General features: G+C 41.0%; 1 pseudogene; it reads left to right on the top strand.

The window, feature by feature from the left end:
• The first annotated feature begins 1,445 nt into the window (after positions 1-1,445).
• Positions 1,446-3,356, top strand: LOC139030892 (tigger transposable element-derived protein 1-like; annotated as a pseudogene).
• The last annotated feature ends 4,644 nt before the right edge of the window (positions 3,357-8,000 follow it).

Raw genomic sequence — 8,000 nt, 5'->3', positions numbered from 1 at the left:
TACTTCAGAATTTCCGGAAAAACTATTGTTTTGCTATTAGAAGAGAGTGACTCAGGTTGGCACAACTTTTGCCTTTCTTCTTTTCTTCCTTCTGTAACTAGAACATGATGTCTGGCATTACAGAAGACACCTTAGTACCATAAGTTCAAAAGCCACATGTGAAGAATGATGTCTCAAGAAGGAAATATGATTCTTTCCTGATGACCTCATAAAACCACCTTACCAACCCTGGAAAGCTTTTTCTTAGACTTGTTATTTCATAAGATCAAGAAATTCCTTATTTGACTAAAGTAGCTCAAGATTCTATTACATAACTACCAAATCCAAACCTAGCTCTATAGACCCTCTCTATTTCTGTTTCCTCCAGTGGATGTTGCTTCTCCCAACCTCTGCCATCACTTTCGTTGTTGTTGTTCAGTTGCTAAGTCATGTCCGACTCTTTGTGATCCCGTGGGCTGTAGCCTGCCAGGCTCCACAGTCCTTCACTATCTCCCGGGAGTTTGTTCCAACTCACATCCACTGAGTCGGTGATGCTATCTAACCACCTCATCCTCTGCTGCCCTCTTGCTTTCAATCTTTCCCAGCATCAGGGTCTTCTCCAATGAGTCAGCTCTTCACATCAGGTGGCCAAAGTATTGGAGCTTCAGCATCAGTCCTTCCAATGAATATCCAGGGTTAAATTCATTTAGGATTGACTGACTCTCAAGAGTTTTTCCAGCACCACAGTTCAAATGCATCAATTCTTCAGCACTCAGCCTTATTTATGGTCTAGCTCTGACATCCATATGTGACTACTGGAAAAATCATAGCTTTGACTGTATGGACCTTTGTCAGCAAAGTGATGTCTCTGCTTTTTAATATGCCATCTAGGTTTGTCATAGCTTTCCTTCCAAGGAGCAAGTGCCTTTTAATTTCATGGCTGCAGTCACCATCCACGGTAATTTTGGAGCCCAAGAAAATAAAGTCTGTCACTGCTTCCACTTTTTCCCCTTCTATTTGCCATGAAGTGGTGGGACCAGATGCCATGATCTTAATTTTTTGACTGTTGAGTTTTAACCAAGCTTTTTCACTCTCTTCTTTCATCTTCATCAAGAGGCTCTTTAGTTCTTCTTCACCTTCTGCCATTAGAGTGTACCATCTACTTTCATGAGTTGCCTTCTTATCACACCATTTTCACTAGAACTCCATTGAGAAGAGGCTATCCATCCTTTCATAACCCACAAAGCAAAGGCCTGAGAAGAGAAGTCATCTTTTTCTGCCTCTCTCTTTCCCAATTTTAACCATTATTTTTCCACTCTAATGTAAAAACACTTCCTTCCTCCAGGGACACACCACTGATTTCGCCCTTTAACACTCCACATTGCTATCATTAGCCTACCTCCCAGAGACTCCCCCTCAGTCACACTCTCCAACCAGAATTACATAACCATTGTAGACAGTTTCAGTGCAAACATACCTCATTTTCTTGTACTTTGCTTTGTTTGCACTTTGCAGATACTGTATTTTTCACAACTTGAAAGTTTGTGGCAACCCAAGTCTATCAGCCCCATCTTTCCAATAGCATTTCCTCACTTTGTGTCTCTGTGACACATTTTGGTAATTCTCACAATATTTCTGACTTTGTCATTATTATTATACTTGTCATGGTGAACTTTGATCAGTGAGCTTTCATTTTACTATTGTAATTGTTCTGAAGTACCGCAAACTATGCCCACATAAAGACAGTAAACATAATTGATAAATATACTGATTAGCCATTCCCTCATTTGTCACCCTTTCCCTGGGCTTCCCTATTCCCTTAGAAACAGCAAAATTTAAATAAGACCAATTAATAACCCTACAATGGCCTCTAAGTATTTGAGTGAAAGGAAGTTTTTTATTTCTCACTTTATATTGAAAAGTAGAAATAATTAAGCTTAGTGTAGTAGGCATGTGGATAGCCAAGATAGACTGAAGCCTAGGCTTCTTGCACCAAATATACACATTAGTGCTACTTCAGTGAATATAGGAATGATTAAAAAAAAAAGCAACAGAGTCTTATTACTAACATGGAGAAAGTTTTGGTGGCCTTGGTAAAGGGTCAAACCAGATGACATTCACATAAGCCAAAGTCTAATCCAGACAAAGGCCCTGACTCTCTTCAATTCTTTGAAGGCTGAGACAGGTGAGGAAGCTGTGGAAGAAAAATCTTAAGCTAAAAGAGGTTGATTCATGAAGTTTAAGCAAAGGAGTTGTCCATAACATAAAAGTACAGATGAAGAGCAAGTGCTAATGTAGAAACTGTTGCTTCTGCAGTTGTCGAGATCTACCTGAGATAATTAATGAAGGTGGCTACATGACACAACAGATTTTTCAATATAAATGAAACAGCTTTTTATTGGAAGAAGATGCCATCTAGGACTTTCATGACTAGAGAGAAGAAGTCAACACCTGGCTTCATAGCTTCAAAGGACAGGCTGACTCTCTCATTAGGGGCTAATGCAGCTGGTGACTTTAAGTTGAAAATAGTGCTCATTTTCCATTCTGAATATCCTAGGCTCTTAAGCATTCTAAATTTACTCTGCCTATGCTATATAAATGGAAAAATAAAGGTTGGATGACTGCACTTCTGTTTAAAACATGTTTACTAAATGTTTTAAACCCATTGTTGAGACCTACTGCTCAGGAAAAAAGGTTACTTTCAAAACAGTACTGTTTGTTAACAATACACATGGTCACCCAAGAGCTCTGATGGAAATGTGCAATAAGGTTAATGTTTTCATGCCTGTTAACACAAAATCCATTCTGCAACCCACAGATTAAGGAGTAATTTAGACTTTCAAGAAACACATTTCATAAGACTATAGCTGCCATGGATAGTGATTTATCTGTTGAATCTAGACAAAGTTAATTGAAAAGTTCTGGAAAGAATTCACCATTCTAGATGCCATTCAGAACATTCATGACTCATGGGAAGAGGTCCAAATATGAACATTAACAGGAGTTTGGAAGAAGTTTCTTCCAACCCTAATGGATGGTTTGGAGGGGTTCAAGATGTCAGTGGAGGAAGTAACTGCAGCTATGTGAAAATAACAAGAGAACAGGAGTTAGAAGTGAGGCCTGATGATATGACTGAATTGCAGCAATCTCATGGTAAAAGTTTAGTGGGTGAGGAGTTGCTTCTTATGGATAAGCAAAGAAAGTGGTTTTTTGAGATGAAATCTACTCCTGGTGAAGATGCTGTGAAAACTGTTGAGGTGAAAACAAAATACCTAGACGATTACATAAACTTGGTTGATAAAGCAGCAGCTGAGCTTAAGAGGGCTGAATTTAATTTTAAAAGAAGTGGAGAAGGAAATGGCAGCTCACTCCAGTAGTCTTGCCTGGAAAACCCCATGGACGGAGGAACCCAGTAGGCTACAGTCCATGGGGTCGCAAAGAGTCGGACACGACTGAGCAACTTCACTTTCTTTCTATCTTTCTTTCTTTCTACTGTAGGTAAAATGCTATCAAACAGTGTTACATATACAGAGGAATTGTTCATGAAAGGAAGAGTCAATTGATGCAGCAATCTTCATTGTTGTTTTAAGAAATTGCACAGTCACTCCAACCTTGAACAACGACCACCATCCTGATCAGTCAGTAGCCATCAAAATGCAAGATCCTTCACCAGCAAAAAATTAGGATTCACTGAAGGCTCAGATGATGGTTAGCATTTTTCAGTTGTGAAGTATTAATAGACTACTTTATAGGGTAAGCATAACTTTATATGCATTGGAAAACCAAAAGATTTGTGGGACTCACTTTATTGTGATATTTACTTTATTTCAGTGATCTGGAACTAAACCTGTATTATCTCTGAAGTATGCCTGTATCACTACACAACATCCTGATCTTGAAGTTTCTTGACTTCTTTCAACCATTCCAACAGCCCATTCCTAAGGCCACAGTCAGACTATGTTATCTCCTTGAGCTCCTCTGTGTATTGTTTTGTATAGAGTTATCTCTAAGAATTTTAATATATACTTAATTTTTTTAAAAGATAGTCTGTTTTTTAATTAGCAAATTAATCCATTTTCCAAGTTCACAGTTACTACAAGTTTGGACAAATTTTACCATCTTATATTTATCATGTACATGTTCTCTTGTTTCATTTTACCCTTATTTTGCTTTTTTTTCTGAGAAAGATCTTTATTTGCTTTACACAGTGGTAAAAAAATTATGTATTATACATTGGGTATGTGTGGCGGCTGCACGGCGCCAGAGCGGCGATAAGGAGATTCCCCATGTCCAAGGTCAGAGAAGCCCCAGCAAGATGGTAGGTGCTGGAGCGACTGTGAGGAGATACCCCACATCCAAGGGCAAAGGAGAGGTCCCAGCAAGACGGGAGGAGGGGCGACTTTGCATTTACAATCAAACCCCATTCCCACCAGAGACGCTCAGAGGGCTCAAACAAACCTTGTGCATCAGGACTCAGAGCCCCCATGGAGACTGAGACAGAACTGTGTTTGAGCGTCTCCTGTGGAGGTCCGGGTCAGCAGTGGACTGCCGCAGGGGCAGGGGCTCTGGGTGCAGCAGACCTGGGTGTGGCATAAGCCCTCTTAAAGGAGGTTGCCATTAACCCCACCATAGAGCTGCCAGAATGTACACAGGACTAGGAAGTAGAATCTTGGAGGGCACAAAAGAATCTTGTGTGCACCAGGACCCAGGAGAAACAAGCAGTGACCCCACAAGAGACTGACCCAGACTCGCCCGGGAGTGTCCAGGAGGCTCTAGTGGAGGCATGGGTTGGTGGTGGCCTGCTGCAGGGTTGGGGGCACTGAGTGTAGCACAACATGCAAGGGACCTTTTGAAGGAGATTGCCATTATCTTCAATCCCTCCACCATAGTTTGGCCCCAGGTAAATAACCAGGAGGGAACACAGCTCCACCCACCAACAAAAAATTGGATTAAAGATTTACTGAGCATGGCCCCGCCCATCAGAACAAGACCCAGTTTCTTCCTCAGTCAGTTTCTCCCATCAGGAAGCGTCCATAAGCCTCTTATCCTTCTCCATCAGAGGGCAGATAGACTGAAAACCACAATCACAGAAAACTAACCAGTCTGATCAAATCACATGGACCACAGCCTTGTATAACTCAATGAAACTATGAGCCATGCCATATAGGGCCACCCAAGACAGATGGATCATGGTAGAGAATTCTAACAAAATGTGGTCCACTGGAGAAGGGAATGGCAAACCACTTCAGTATTCTTGCCTTGAGAACCCCATGAACAGTATGAAAAGGCAAAAAGATATGACACTGAAAGATGAACTCCCAGGTCGGTAGGTACCCAATATGCTACTGGAGATCAGTGGAGAAATAACTCTAGAAAGAATGAAGAGATGAAGTGAAAGCAAAAACAACACCAGGTTGTGGGTGTGACCAGTGATAGAAGCAAAGTCCGATGCTGTAAAGAGCAATATTGCATAGGAACCTGGAATGTTAGGTCTGTGAATCAAGACAAATTGGAAGTGGTCAAACAGGAGATGGCAAGAGTGAATATCGACATTTAAGGAATCAGTGAACTAAAGTGGACTGGAATGGGTGAACTAAACTCAGATGACCAATATATCTACTACTGTGGGCAAGAATCCCTTAGAAGAAATGGACTAGCCATCATAGTCAACAAAAGAGTCCAAAATGCAGTACTTGGATGCAATCTCAAAAGTGACAGAATGATCTCTGTTCATTTCCAAGGCAAACCATGCAATATCACAGTAATCCAAGTCTATGCCCCAACCAGTAATGCTGAAGAAGCTGAAGTTGAACGGTTCTATGAAGGCCTACAAGACCTTCTAGAACTAACACCCAAAAAAGATGTCCTTTTCATTATAGGGGACTGGAATGCAAAAGTAGGAAGTCAAGAAACACCTGGAGTAACAGGCAAATTTGGCCTTGGAGTACAGAATGAACCAGGGCACAGGCTAATAGAGTTTTGCCAAGAGAATGCAATGGTCATAGCAAATACCCTCTTCCAACAACACAAGAGAAGACTCTACACATGGACATCACCGGATGGTCAATACTGAAATCAGATTGATTATATTCTTTGCAGATGAAGATGGAGAAGCTCTATACAGTCAGCAAAAACAATCCCGGGAACTGATTGTGGCTCAGATCATGAAATCCTTATTGCCACATTCAGACTTAAATTGAAGAAAGTAGGGAAAGCCACTAGACCATTCATGTATGACCTAAATCAAATCCCTCACAATTATACAGTGGAAGTGACAAATAGATCCAAGGGATTAGATCTGATAGACAGAGTGCCTGAAGAACTATGGACTGAGGTTCATGACATTGTATAGGAGACAGGGATCAAGAACATCTCCCAGAAAAAGAAATGCAAAAAAGCAAAATGGCTGTCTGAGGAGGCCTTACAAATAGCAGTGAAAAGAAGAGAAGCGAAAGGCAAAGTAGAAAAGGAAAGATACACCCATTTGAATGCGGAGTTCCAAAGAACAGCAAGAAGAGATAAGAAAGCCTTCCTCAGTGATCAGTACAACGAAATAGAGGAAAACACACACTAGTAAAGTAATGCTCAAAATTTTCCAAGGCAGGTTTCAACAATATGTGAACCGTGAATTTCCAGATATCCAAGCTGGATTTAGAAAAGGCAGAGGAACCAGAGATCAAATTGCCAACATCCGCTTGATCATCGAAAAAGCAAGAGAGTTCCAGAAAAACATCTATTTCTGCTTTATTGACTATGCCAAAGCCTTCGACAGTGTGGATCACAACAAACTGTGGAAAATTCTTCACAAGATGGGAGTACAAGAGCACCTTACCTGCCTCCTGAGAAATCTGTATGCAGGTCAGGAAGCAACAGTTAGAACTGGACATGGAACAACAGACTGGTTCCAAACAGGGAAAGGAGTATGTCAAGGCTGTATATTGTCATCCTGCTTATTTAACTTATATGCAGAGTACATCATGAGAAATGCTGAGCTGGGTGAAGCACAAGCTAGAGTCAAGATTGCTGGGAGAAATATCAATAACCTCAGATATGTAGATGACACCACCCTTATGGCAGAAAGTGAAGAAGAACTAAAGAGCCTCTTGATGAAAGTGAAAGAGGACAACGAGGTACCATTACATGCCAGTCAGGATGGCTGCTATCCAAAAGTCTACAAGCAATAAATGCTGGAGAGGGTGTGGAGAAAAGGGAACCCTCTTACACTGTTGGTGGGAATGCAAACTAGTACAGCCACTATGGAAAACAGTGTGGAGATTCCTTAAAAAACTGGAAATAGAACTGCCATATGACCCAGCAATCCCACTCCTGGGCATACACACCAAGGAAACCAGATCTGAAAGAGACACGTGCACCCCAATGTTCATCGCAGCACTGTTTATAATAGCCAGGACATGGAAGCAACCTAGATGCCCATCAGCAGATGAATGGATAAGGAAGATGTGGTACATATACACCATGGATTATTACTCAGCCATTAAAAAGAATTCATTTGAATCAGTTCTAATGAGATGGATGAAACTGGAGCCCATTATACAGAGTGAAGTAAGCCAGAAAGATAAAGACCAATACAAGTATACTAATGCATATATATGGAATTTAAAAAGATGGTAACGATAACCCTATATGCAAAACAGAAAAAGAGACACAGATGTACAGAACAGACTTTCAGACTCTGTGGGAGAAGGCAAGGGTAGGATGTTCTGAGAGAACAGCATTGAAACAAGTATACTATCAAGGGTGAAACAGATCACCAACCCAGGTTGGATGCATGAGACGGGTGCTCAGTGCTGGTGCACTGGGAAGACCCAGAGGGATGGGATGGAGAGGGAGGCGGGAGGGGGGATCAGGATGGGGAATACATGTAAATCCATGGCTGATTCATGTCAATGTATGGCAAAAACCACTACAATATTGTAAAGTAATTAGCCTCAACTAATAAAAATAAATGAAAAAAAAAGAAAAAGAAAGTGAAAAAGTTGGCTTAAAACTGAACATTCAGG

Source organism: Odocoileus virginianus, chromosome 24 (genome assembly GCF_023699985.2).
Source record: "Odocoileus virginianus isolate 20LAN1187 ecotype Illinois chromosome 24, Ovbor_1.2, whole genome shotgun sequence".
Taxonomy (NCBI): Eukaryota; Metazoa; Chordata; class Mammalia; order Artiodactyla; family Cervidae; genus Odocoileus; species Odocoileus virginianus.
This window is presented reverse-complemented; position numbering and strand designations above follow the sequence as displayed.